The sequence below is a fragment of the Moschus berezovskii genome, chromosome 7, assembly GCF_049115385.1.
Source record: "Moschus berezovskii isolate FMDL1 chromosome 7, NW_MosBer_1.0, whole genome shotgun sequence".
Taxonomy (NCBI): domain Eukaryota; kingdom Metazoa; phylum Chordata; class Mammalia; order Artiodactyla; family Moschidae; genus Moschus; species Moschus berezovskii.
In genome coordinates this window covers 30,690,870-30,704,464 of record NC_142466.1, presented here as the reverse complement: position 1 = coordinate 30,704,464, position 13,595 = coordinate 30,690,870, and positions in this window count along the sequence as shown.

The following is a 13,595-nucleotide window of genomic DNA, read 5'->3' as shown; positions in this document are numbered from 1 at the left end:
CAATAATTTCCAGCAGGAGACTATAATACAAGTCTTCATAAATGCTGGTGTTTTCCCTTCATGCCCCAAGGGAAGCTTTAATCATCCAACATTATCAAGTAAGCGCTAACACTGTGTTCTTATTGCCTTTTTGTAGGTATAAGAAGTTGACATGGCCTCATTACTCAGTGCACACACACTATTTATGAGGTTCATGTCCTTACCATTTAATCATGGAGCCCACCAATTTATTATTCATTTAGGACAATTAATAGTTTTGTTGACAAATCACTTTGAAGCTATAATTTGGCATTCCTGATTAAATCATGGCCAGTAGCCTCATGAAACTAATCAGGAAGAAATGAGAAAGGGGGAGGGAGTGACAGACAGATAGAAGCAGAGAGAGAGAACAGGGGGGCCGAGAGATAGGCCTTGTATCTTTATTTTTCAGTCTTTTTAGTCATCATATTTTCTGGTAGAAGTCAGCCTGTCAGTACAGATCAAGATTTTATTCAATATGCAGACCCTCTAGTCATAGTAGGGATCTAGGAGGATTACAATTTTCTCTAACATCCCATATTGCTTCTATTTTTCTCTCCTCATTTGTCTTTCCATGGACATCAGAATTTCTACTGCAACAGACGAAACTCTAGGACAGAAGCTAGGGGCTGCAGCTTCTAGTTTCAGCTCTGCTTCTAACAGCTTATGTGATCTTGGCAAGTTATTGTTGGCCTTGGTTTTGCATCTGAGAAATATCAGAAGATTTTTTAAATCCATCTAGTTCTAAAATTGTATGATTCTCAATTGAACTGAATCCAAGTGAAATTCAGTATCTATTTAGTGAAACATTATTTTGTATCACAATTTTGGTATTACTACTTTTATTGCTTTTTAATAGCTTGGAGGCAATGCATATTAACTATAACAGCAAAGTAGAAATGAAATTGGGAGCAGAAATAATGATAAAACTGCCATCTAATGAGCACTTAGTATGTGTCTGGTGCCATGCTAAGTGCTTTAAACACTTTATTTACTCCTCAGGACAATATTCTGATAGGATTATTACCTCTACTTTACAAATGGAGAACTTGAGGCATCTTAGAATGGTTAGGTGACCTCCCAAAGCTTGCATTACTAAGCTAGTCAGCAGCAGAGCTCAAGACTCTGCTTTTGAGGTTTAAGCTCTTCCAATATCACCTGCTCCATTCACTTGCATTATGGCCAATCAAACCCATCATTGTTAGACAGTGAGGTTACCCACACTAGGCAGCATATGCTGTTGTTCACACTCTCCTTCCCACACCCTTTGGAGCATACCAGTGGGAGACTGAATGGCTTGCAAGTGTGGGCTCATTCTCTCCTGCTTTCAAAAACTCCAGAGGGTCTCTGTTTCTCTTGTCAGCATCACCATGGTTTTAAGAATCAGGGAAGTTCAAAGGAAGATCTTCCTCTGGAAAAATCTGGAAGACCACTTGGACTGCTGTAGTCCAAACTACTTGCCCTTCAGTTCAGTTCAGTTCAGTCACTCAGTCGTGTCCGACTCCTTGCGACCCCATGAATCACAGCACGCCAGGCCTCCCTGTCCATCACCAACTCCCAGAGTTCACTCAAATTCATGTCCATCGAGTCGGTGATGCCATCCAGCCATCTCATTCTCTGTCGTCCCCGTCTCCTTCCACCCCCAATCCCTCCCAGCATCAGACTCTTTTCCAGTGAGTCAACTCGTCACATGAGGTGGCCAAAGTATTGGAGTTTCAGCTTTAGCAATTGCTGGCAGAAAGTGACCTATCTTTCTTTCCCATTTTAAAATAAATTATTATAAAATCAATATGTGACATAAAAATTTAAGGCTGATTAAAAGGGTAAAAGTAAAAAGTTAGAGCCTCCTAGAATGTGACAGTTAGATGAACATGGGAAATCACCCTGATCCTGGGAAAGAGGGAAGGCAAAAGGAGAATTCTCAGACAGCAGAGGATGAGATGGTAAGATAGCATCACCGATGCAATGGACATGAATTTGGGCATACTCCACGAGATAGTGAAGGACAAGGAAGCCTGGTATGCTGCAGTTCATGGGGTCTCAAAGAGTTGGCCATGACTTGGTGACTGAACAACAAAAAAAATATGTGAGTGAGTTTGTACAAGTCACTCAGTTCCTCAGTATGGTAGGAATAGAACTGGTGCCTAGTTCCCTGACTCTCCTGCTTTGGTGCTTTTGCTACTGCTGGGGAGTTCTGATTAAAGAAAGAACACAACATACACAAGAAGAGAATGCCATGGAAGGACCAAGGTAGAGATTAAAAGAGGCAGACATTGTAACTGCAAGCCAAGGAGTGCCAAAGAGTGACTCACCAATATATGTTGTCCTCTTCTTTCAGTCCTAAGGGAAGACCAGCCTCCAGCTGAGTACCTCTTGCCTCCTAGTTGCCCCCAACTTTTTGGGGGAAATATGAGATGGGGAGAAGCTCAGAGGCATTTTTTAGAGTCTCATTCATAGCTTGACCAGATGTAGTAATGCTCTGACATCAAAGAGTTAGACATCCTTTGCAGCTGAAGAACTTTGGGGAGGAAGAGACCTCTATTACCTGGAAAAGCTCCCAAGAGCCTCCAGTGGCTGCAAACTTGGTTTCTACGATTCCCAGGTCAGCCCTAGTGAATCCTTTCTGATGTTCTTGTTTGTTTGTTTCTTCCCAACTAGCTCACTCTCTGCCTATTCTTTCTGAACATCCTTTCCCAAACACCACGGAGACAAAATAATACAGATGCAAGAACTGATTCAGAACTGGAGTTTAGGCTTCCTCAAAGAAAATGTGTAGGGAGTATGTACGTGCTGGTGGTGTGCAGAGGGGTGAAGCTCTGGGAGAGGGTGTGGGGTTTCTTCTTTGGTATTGGATGGCACAGGGTTTTCCAGTAGCATCTGGGGAAAAGGATTTTTTTCAGCCTGTTAGCATCCCTGTTCTTTATGAGGGCTGGTGGAGGGAATCCCCACTGGCCTCGTGCTGGACTGGCTTGGCCAAGCCTGTGTGCTTCACGTTCACTGTAAGAAGTAGGAGAGAGCCTGAGCAGAGTCCCTCAGTGGGAACTATAATTCTTCTGTCCTCCATAGAGAATATTTCTGGGGTCATTAAAGGACTCCCCGTTACTTTCAGCCTCTCCCCTCCAGAGTGGGTACAGAGGAAATTAACCAGAACGGGAACATCAGTTGTTACTCCTTGTTCAACTGCTCAGTCATGTCCAACTCTTTGTGACCCCATGGACTGCAGCACGCCAGGCTTCCCTGTTCTTCACCAACTCCAAGAGTTTTCTCAAACTCACATCCATCGAGTCGATGATGCCATCCAACCATCTCATCCTCTTTCGTCCCCTTCTCCTCCTGCCTTCAACCTTTCCCAGCATCGGGGTCTTTTCTAATAAGTAGGCTTTTCGCATCAGGTGGCCAAAGTATTGGAGCTTCAGCTTCAGCAGCAGTCTTTCCAATGAATATTCAGAATTGATTTCCTTTTGGATTGACTGGTTTGATCTCCTTGCAGTCCAAGGGACTCTCAAGAGTCTTCTCCAACATCAGCAGCATCAGAGCAGCTCCTGTTCTACCCTCTGCAGAGAGCCTGATTCTGTGCTCAGTGTGGGACTTCCAGCCCATCTCCCCACGGGTGAAGTGACCTGAAGCCTGAAGAACAAGATGCTGACATTCATCTTCTTGTCCTTCTTCCCTTCTCCAATACAAAAATAGTCTTCAGAAACTCTAGCTGTGAGATAGACACCAAAATCCCACTCAGGCAGGCTGTGAATGTGAGCTGGCTGCTTTCAGAACCATTACACACTCCTCCAGCCCCTTCCTACTACTCTTTCTGTGCTAAGCTGGCTCCCTCTCTCCTCTGCTTTCCAGTTAGCCTCTGACCTTTAAAGTCACCTACCTGGTTGCTCTGACCTTTTATTTTTTCTGTAAAAGAGTCCCTCCCTGTCCCTAAATCCTCATCAGTAAACACTCCCCATGGCACCCCTCAGTCTGTACTTAGGAAGAAAACAACTGGAGATAAGCTAAAATAAAGAACAGTAGACACTTTCTAGTGAGCTTAACATGGTTATGCTTCCTGGAGTATGTATACCTTAAAATACTAGTATCTTGATGTAGTGAATTAAATGCTTGTGCTTGCATGCTAAATCACTTCAGTTGTGTCCGACTTTTTGTGATCCCATGGACTGTAGCCCATCAGGCTCCTCTGTTTATGGGATTCTCCCCATGGGAATACTGAGTGGGCAAGAATACAGGAGTGGGTAGCCATTCCTTCTCCAGGGGATCTTCCTGACCCAAAGATCAAACCCACCTCTCTTATTTATGTCTCCTGCAGAAGAGTTCTTTACCATTAGTGCCACCTGGGAAGTCCCAATGAATGAAATGGTCCCCTTCAAATATATACCCATACCCTAACCCCTGGGAGCTTGTGAATAGGACCTTATTTAGAAAAATGATCTTGGCATATGAATTAATTAAGGGTTTTGAAATGAGATTATCCTGGATTTATCCTGGTGGTCCCTAATCCACCAACAAGTGTCCTTGTAAGAGACAGAAGAGAAGATACGAACACAAAGGAGCGCAAGGCCTTGTGAAGGCAGAGACTGGCGTGGCAGAGACTGGAGTTTTACAGCCACAAGCCAAGGGTCTCCTGGAGCCACCAGGACCTTCCTAAACGTAACCATGCTTAGCGGGATTTTGCATAAGTCGTCCTGCAAGTTGCTGAGCAAATATGAGCTTACGTGTGCTTATTCTTTTAACACTAGTGGGATTGTACTATCCTGTCTTGCCTCTCATCTTTTCCACTAAGTATATCATGGATATATTACATGTTGGCCATCAAAATGTTTGCTCACCTCTCGATGTCTGTAATATTCTCATTGTATGGTTCTATCACAATTTGACTATTCTCTGTGGAAGGACATTTAGCTTATTTCTTGAGTTCTGCTCTTTTAAATAATGGTATGAGCACAGCAGTATACATATATCTTTGTGGTTTTGGCAACATTTTTTAGAAATGGAAGAAATTTTTTAGAGTAGGTCAAAGGACATGTCACCCAGTTAGCTTCCAGAAGGACTGCACCCAGTTTTACTTTCACAGGATTTGAGAGGACCCGTTTTCCAGGTCACTGACCATACCAGGTATGATCAGCAATTTTAACTGCTACTGGCCTGTATTTTTCATATTTCTCAGATGTTATTGGGTGGGGATAGGGAGAAAAATATGCCATGCCTGGGAATTATGACCTAAAACTCAAATAAAAATTCTAATTAATGTTATTTCTTCCACCTAAGGGAAAATATCCTCCCCAGACAGATTATATTGTAGCTTTATTCTCTCAACCCTGACATGTACTGTTGGGTTAATCCCAGCTGTTCCTCATCACCTTTCAGGAGATTCTCACTGTGACCTGAAAAATATTTTGACTTTTCAAATCCTGATGTGATGACTTGAATGGATTTCATGCTACTCCATTAATCTTATGCCAGAGAAACTTGTCTGTAGCACATTGTACCTGAGGTCTCTGTTCTAGTTGGCTCAGATTTTATTTGGGGCTTGTTTGACGTTGATTGACAACATTCCAGGAAATAAAGATGCAAACTTGATATCCTCAACCAGAGTGCCTGCCAGAGAAACACAGGCTGCTGTATTTCTTTGGGATAAATTGCCTCCTATTAACCCTGATTTTGAGTTTGTGCACTTAAGGCTTCTCAGTTGCACAGCAGCAGATCCAGGTCCAGAAACTTCCTTTTAAAGCTAAATCCTGATTCCCAGGCATGTCACATGGAAAGAATATGTTGGAGTGCCCCACAAAACCTCCATCTTATTGCAGTTTAGTCACTCCTGTTTGCAGAACTTTGTGACTGACACCCAAGGCAGAAGATCTGAGGTTCTGCAAACTTGCCATTCTCCTTGCATCCTTGCCAGGAGTGCTGTAGCCCAAGATCCCAACAGCTCCCAACTCTGCGGTGATTTTCTCTCTGCATGGCTGCTTCCCAGCACCATTACCAGTTGGCTGCCTGTCAGCGCTGTGAGATGTGCATGTTCCTGTGCTCTGCCCTCCTTTCCCATCTCTTGACATTTTGCTGTCACCTAGAGAAGATATTAAGAAGAGGTGGCAAGAATGCACAGAAGAACTGTACAAAAAAGATATTTACGACCAAGATAATCACGATGGTGTGATCACTCACCTAGAGCCAGACATCTTGGAATGTGAAGTCAAGTGGGCCTTAGAAAGCATCACTATGAACAAAGCTAGTGGAGGTGATGGAATTCCAGTTGAGCTATTTCAAATCCTGAAAGATGATGCTGTGAAAGTGTTGCACTCAATATGCCAGCAAATTTGGAAAACTCATCAGTGGCCACAGGACTGCAAAAATCAGGCTTCATTCCAATCCCAAAGAAAGGCAATGCCAAAGAATGCTCAAACTACCGCACAATTGCATTCATCTCACATGCTAGTAAAGTCATGCTCAAAATTCTCCAAGCCAGGCTTCAGCAATACATGAACCGTGAACTTCCAGATGTTCAAGCTGGTTTTAGAAAAGGCAGAGGCATAAGAGATCAAATTGCCAACATCCGCTGGATCATGGAGAAAGCAAGAGAGTTCTAGAAAAACATCTATTTCTGCTTCATTGACTATGCCAAAGACTTTGACTGTGTGGATCACAATAAATTGTGGAAAATTCTGAAAGATGGTAATACCAGACCACCTGACCTGCCTCTTGAGAAACTTGTATGCAGGTCAGGAAGCAACAGTTAGAACTGGACATGGAACAACAGACTGGTTCCAAATAGGAAAAGGAGTACGTCAAGGCTGTATATTGTCACCCTGCTTATTTAACTTATATGCAGAGTACATCATGAGGAATGCTGGGCTGGAAGAAGCACAAGCTGGAATCAAGATTGTCAGGAGAAATATCAATAGCCTCAGATATGCAGATGACACCACCCTTATAGCAGAAAGTGAAGAGGAACTCAAAAGCCTCTTGATGAAAGTGAAAGAGGAGAGTGAAAAAGTTGTCTTGAAGCTCAACATTCAGAAAACAAAGATCATGACATCTGGTCCCATCACTTCATGGGAAATAGATGGAAAAACAGTGGAAACAGTGTCAGACTTTATTTTTTGGGGCCCCTAAATCACTGCGGATGCTGATTGCAGCCATGAAATTAAAAGATGCTTGCTTTCTGGGAAGAAAGTTATGACCAACCTAGATAGCATATTAAAAAGCAGAGACATTACTTTGCCACCCAAGGTCCATCTAGTCAAGGCTATGGTTTTTCCCGTGGTCATGTATGGATGTGAGAGTTGGACTGTGAAGAAAGCTGATCGCTGAAGAATTGATGCTTTTGAACTGTGGTGCTGGAGAAGACTCCCGAGAGTCCCTTGGACTGCAAGGAGATCCAACCAGTCCATTCTAAAGGAGATCAATCCTGGGTGTTCATTGGAAGGACTGATGTTGAAGCTGAAACTGCAATACTTTGGCCACCTCATGCGACGAGTTGACTCACTGGAAAATACTCTGATGCTGGGAGGGATTGGGGGCAGGAGGAGAAGGGGACGACAGAGAATGAGATGGCTGGATGGCATCACCGACTCGATGGACATGAGTTTGAGTGAACTCCGGGAGTTGGTGATGGACAGGGAGGCCTGGCGTGCTGCGATTCATAGGGTTGCAAAGAGTCGGACACGACTGAGAGACTGAACTGAACTGAACTGAGAGATGGAGAGTGGAGAAGGCAATGGCAAGCCACTCCAGTACTCTTGCCTGGAAAATCCCATGGATGGAGGATTCTGGTAGGCTGCAGTCCATGGGGTCGCTAAGAGTTGGACACAACTGAGCGACTTCACTTTCACTTTTCTCTTTGATGCATTGGAGAAGGAAATGGCAACCCACTCCTGTGTTCTTGCCTGGAGAATCCCAGGGACAGGGGAGCCTGGTGGGCTGCTGTCTATGGGTCGCACAGAATTGGACTCGACTGAAGCAACTTAGCAGCAACAGCAGCAGCAGAGATGGAGCAAGAGGATGCTGTGGATATCCCATCTCTCTTCCCCTGGTGGGGGTGGGGGTATGCTGCTAGCTATTTCTTAGAAATGAACTTTTACTGCTTTCTAAGAATAAGTTAAGAATGTCACACTATGTATATTTTACCCAGTAAAACAGCCCCAGACAAACAGAAAAACAAATTAACAGCTGAGTGTGTGTGTGTGTGTGTTGTCACCCAATCACGTCTGACTCTGTGACACCATAGACTGTAGCCCTGCTAGGCTCCTCTGTCCGTGGAACTCTCCAGGCAGGAATACTGGAGAATTCCCGTCTCCAGGGGATCTTCCTGACCCAAGGATTGAACCCATGTCTCCTGCTTTAGAAACACAGTCTTAATCACTTGATGGCCAGAGTGTCCCATTATTTTCCTTCCAAAAACGCCACCAAAATAAGGTATTTGATCTGTCTGCTCCTTTGCTTTATTATGTGTCTTAATAGAAAAACATGAGGGCAATTGGGCCTCTCCTTGACATGCCTTCCTTGATGTCCAGGGTGCTGGTTTGCTAAGCTAATGAGGTACTATACTGTTGGTACTGGGGATATTAAACATAGTAGATTTCACTGGGGCAGCACATGGTTGGTGAGAGCATGAATTTGAGTCTGAAACTTTTCTCTCTTGATTACTGTAGAGTCATGGATATTTTCTCCTCTGGATCCCCTCTAAGCTCGCCTTTGATAACATTACACAGTATCAGACCACATGAAGTCAGGTGGGAGGCATGATGAACACAATGCATTGCCAGACCTTTCATTCTTCTTAGCCTTACTACTTCCTCTCTGGAGTTTCAGGGAAGGCTGCTTTCTTTCTCTGATTTCCCCTTCCTAGCAGCTCTGCAGCACCTCACAACTGAGATTAAATAGCAGACCACATCTTTTTCATACCACAGCTCAGGTATGAAAGGAACCTGAAAAAAAGGTGAAAGAAGTAAGAAGTGTGCCAAAAATTGGATATAGGTCAAAGATGGACGTGAAAAGAATCACGAAAAGGGATTTTGATCCTGGCAATGTGGCCTGACCGCAGTACCTTCTTCTGTACTGTATTAGAGATGCATTAGCAGCTGAATCACCATTTCCTTGGCCTACTGGTGTCTGGAAATCATTTTAAATACCATTTAGTAGCATTTAGGTTATTTTATGATACGGAGAAGGCAATAGCAAGCCACTCCAGTACTCTTGCCTAGAAAATCCCATGGATGGAGGAGCCTGGTAGGCTGCAGTCTGTGGGGTCGCTAAGGGTCGGACACGACTGAGCAACTTCACTTTCACTTTTCACTTTCACACATTGGAGAAGGAAATGGCAACCCGCTCCAGTGCTCTTGCCTGGAGAATCCCAGGGACGGGGGAGCCTGGTGGGCTTCCGTCTATGGGGTCGCAGAGAGTCAGACACGACTGAGGTGACTTAGCAGCAACAGCAGCAGCAGCTGAATCACCATTTCCTTGGCCTACTGGTGTCTGGAAATCATTTTAAATACCATTTAGTAGCATTTAGGTTATTTTATGATAACACGGTACCCATTGAAAGGATTATTAAACTCATATGTGCAGTGGCCTGGGGAAAAAAATAATAAAACTTATCTCTTCGAATGATAATTCCCACAATTGCCCCTTCAGCAATTATTCATTTAAAAGCCCTTCTGCCTACATTAGAACCCGAGATAAATTGGCATATGCTAATGCAGGGTTCTGCTCCGGGTTTCTCCTTTAGGAGTTCAGGCTGTCATTACCGACCAACTGATGCTCAGAAGCCTCTACCCCATTCCCTTTAGTTTGTTGTCACTGTTAGGTTGTTTGCTCTGAGCCGAAGTCATTTCTTTTCTATTCCATATCCCTACTGCTCCTTTGACAATGGGTTTTCAGGGCAATATTGCAAATAATAAGCCCATGGTCAGATCTCTCTTGCTTGCCTCCCCAAATAATACCTCATTAGGAAATAGATCTCGGCCTTTCACTATGGAATGGGGGGATTTTGTAAAAAGCATCACTTTTCACGGCTCACAGAGGCCCATAACTCACTGGAGGGAGATAAGGTTGCCAAGTGAATGCTCAGCTTCTCTGTGGATGCCTGCACAATGAAACAGGTTAGCAGTGTGCTGGATGACTCCACATTGATCATCTCTCCCCAAGGCCAGATTTGGTGACTTGTGTTAGTCACCCAGTGGTATCCAACTCTTTGTGACACTGTGACACCAGGCTCCTCTGTCAACGGAATTCTCCAGGCAAGAATACTAGAGTGAGTTACCATTTCCTTCTCCAGTTGGTGACTCAGGGTAGCCTGTAATTGGCTGGGAAAATTGGGAAACACTACAAATCAGAATTTCCTTCCTCCATCCTTTCCTTTCTGTCTTTGTGCTTTTCCCAGAGCTGATGATTAAACATTTGCCACACCCAAACACCTCAACAGACTCTCCAGAGTGAAACAGTTCCCCAGACACAGCTGGGTAGAAACCAAGATTTGTGCACTGCTGGAGCCTCACCGTGAAAGTGGGCTGCCGGTTCTCTTCCCTGGGTAGCAGCACCAGCTCTTTCCTGGCTTATTATTTCTGTGCGACTTATTCAGCCCAGTACCTATACCTTCAGTTCAGTTCAGTCGCTCAGTCGTGTCTGACTCTCCGAACCCCATGAATCACAGCACGCCAGGCCTCCCTGTCCATCACCAACTCCCGGAGTTCACTCAAACTCGTGTCCACAGAGTTCGTGATGCCATCCAGCCATCTCATTCTCGGTCGTCCTCTTCTCCTCCCGCCCCTAATCCTTCCCAGCATCAGAGTCTTTTCCAGTGAATCAACTCTTCGCATGAGGTGGCCAAAGTATTAGAGTTTCAGCTTTAGCATCAGTCCTTCCAAAGAACACCCAGGATCGACCTCCTTTAGAATGGACTGGTTGGATCTCCTTGCGGTCCAAGGGACTCAAGAGTCTTCTTCAGCTCCACAGTTCAAAAGCATCAATTCTTTGGCGATCAGCTTTCTTCACAGTCCAACTCTCACATCCATACATGACCACTGGAAAAACCATAGCCTTGACTAGATGGACCTTGGTTGGCAAAGTAATGTCTCTGCTTTTTAATATGCTATCTAGGTTGGTCATAAATTTCCTTCCAAGGAGTAAGCATCTTTAAATTTCATGGCTGCAGTCAGCATCCGCAGTGATTTTGGAGCCCAAAAAAATAAAGTCTGACACTGTTTCCCCATCTATTTCCAAAGAAGTGATGGGACCAGATGCCATGATCTTTGTTTTCTGAATGTTGAGCTTCAAGCCAACCTTTTCACTCTCCTCTTTCACTTTCATCAAGAGGCTTTTGAGTTCCTCTTCACTTTCTGCCATAAGGGTGATGTCATCTGCATATCTGAGGTTATTGATATTTCTCCCGGCAATCTTGATTCCAGCTTGTGCTTCTTCCAGACCAGCGTTCCTCATGATGTACTCTGCATATAAGTTAAATAAGCAGGGTGACAATTTACAGCCTTGACGTACTCCTTTTCTTCTCATATATTCATCTGAATCATAACCAAGAAATTTCTGCAATGAAAGTACCAGGAGCCTGATTGTACTTGGTTTTGAAACGGAAAATAAAAAAAATCTTCTCGATGATTTAATTATGAAAGATGTTGAGAGGTTGGGAGCACAGTTGAAAGTTTTGAGAGCTAGAGGAGAACGGGAAAGGATTGCTTCTATTATTACATCAATTGTTTTCCTAAAACACGGTAAGCAGGACAAGTCCCAACATCTGTTTTAAATTCCTTTAACGTAAGGCTTTAATTATTAGTGAATCAAAGTTTTATTATTTAAGCTCTTATCTTAACTCTAATGTACAAGAGAAAGATTTTGATGGAGGCTGAAAGATATGGAGGAAAAAGGGTTTGTGAGCATGGAGCTCCGAAATAAAACATTTTCCACATTGTTTTCTCATCCTAATTCCTAGAACTTGCCTAGACTATATTAGTATTGTCTCACTAATATTTTAATTACACTGTTATACTTAAGTAGCATGAAAAGTAAAGTTGACTCCCCATCCTACTGTTCATAATTAATGGCAAAATTTTATTGTGTACCTTTCCAATCAAAAATAGAATATTTGAATGCTAAATAGACTGTTGCATTTGTTGATTAAATATTCATTACAAGCCCACAATAGTTTCAAAGAATGTTTTTCCAAGTATGCTTTTACTCAGACATACAGACATCAAACAATGTTCATTAATATTAAAAACCTGGCGAGTTTGCTGCATTAATTACAAAAGCCTGTGGTTTTGCTGCTTTCCCTTTGGAATTTTTTTTTCTTTCAAAGTAACCTGAATACAGTAGAGGAAATGCTTGGGAAGTGAGAGTCCAGAGCTGACTTAGCTTCTCTTCGCAGGATTTTTTGCCCTGAAAGATACAGGATACCAGAAGAGTGTACCCTGCCTATCTCCCAGGTCCTTCTACACCACTGGACTCACAAAACCAAACAGCACCATCTTTCCTGCTCTCAGAGCAAAGGACTCTTCGGTAGAGTCATATCTGCCAAGAATCTCACAAAATGCTCATAATGGCAGCCATCGGACGCCTCCTCCCCAGTCATGCTGATGGCCTGTCCTCAAACGCTCAGTCCGCCTCTCTCCCCCTGTTTCTTTTACTGGACCACAAGGGCTGTGTTGCAGGGCATCTGCTTCAGGGCCTCCCACTTCCAGCTCCCAGGGCCCTGAAGCTTAACATTCTTCCAGGTAAAGAGGAAAGGCTGGGGTTCTGATCCTGTCAAAGTGGCCCTTGCTGCCTTCACTTGTTTAGACACAGCCTCTGGACAGTTCTCCTGTCAGGAGAAGTGGGAGTGACCAAGTTCCTAGCTAAGGGCTTCTCTGTGGCTGGGGGAACTCCCCTCACAGGTATTGTTTCCACTGTTACAGTCTCATCTGTCTCAGCAACAAAGCATCTACTTCTGGGCCTCTAGCCTTTGCTACTTCATTGCTCCATCCTTTTCTGGGTAACTCTCAGCTTCCTTGTGACACTCAGGTCCTAAAGCCTGAATGTACTGTCAGTCAGTCATGTCCAACTCTTTGCAACCCCTTGGACTGTACCCCACCAGGCTCCTCTGTCTATGGGATTTTTCAGGAAAGAGTACTGGAGTGGGTTGCCATATCTTCCTCCAGGGGCTCTTTCTGACCCAGGGATTGAAGCAGTATCTCTTGTGTCTCCTGCATTGGCAGGTGGATACTTTACCACTGTGCCACCTGGGAAGCCCGAATAGCCCTAACCTATTTGATATTACATTCATCTTTTTGCATCTTATTGAATTCATTCATACCCTTAAGCACATGAAGGCTTTCCTGGTGGCTCAGTTGGTAAAGAATCTGCCTGCAGTGCAGGAGACCTGGGTTCGATCCCTGGGTCAGTAAGATCCCCTGGAGAAGAAAATGACAACCCACTCCAGTATTCTTGTCTGGAGCATCCCATGGACATAGAAGCCTGGTGGGCTACAGTCCAAGGGATCGCAAAGTGTCAGACATAACAGTGCATGACTGTTATGTCTCAGTTATGTCATGCCGCACAGAGCCTCCAAGGGCGGCTGGAAGATTAAATTC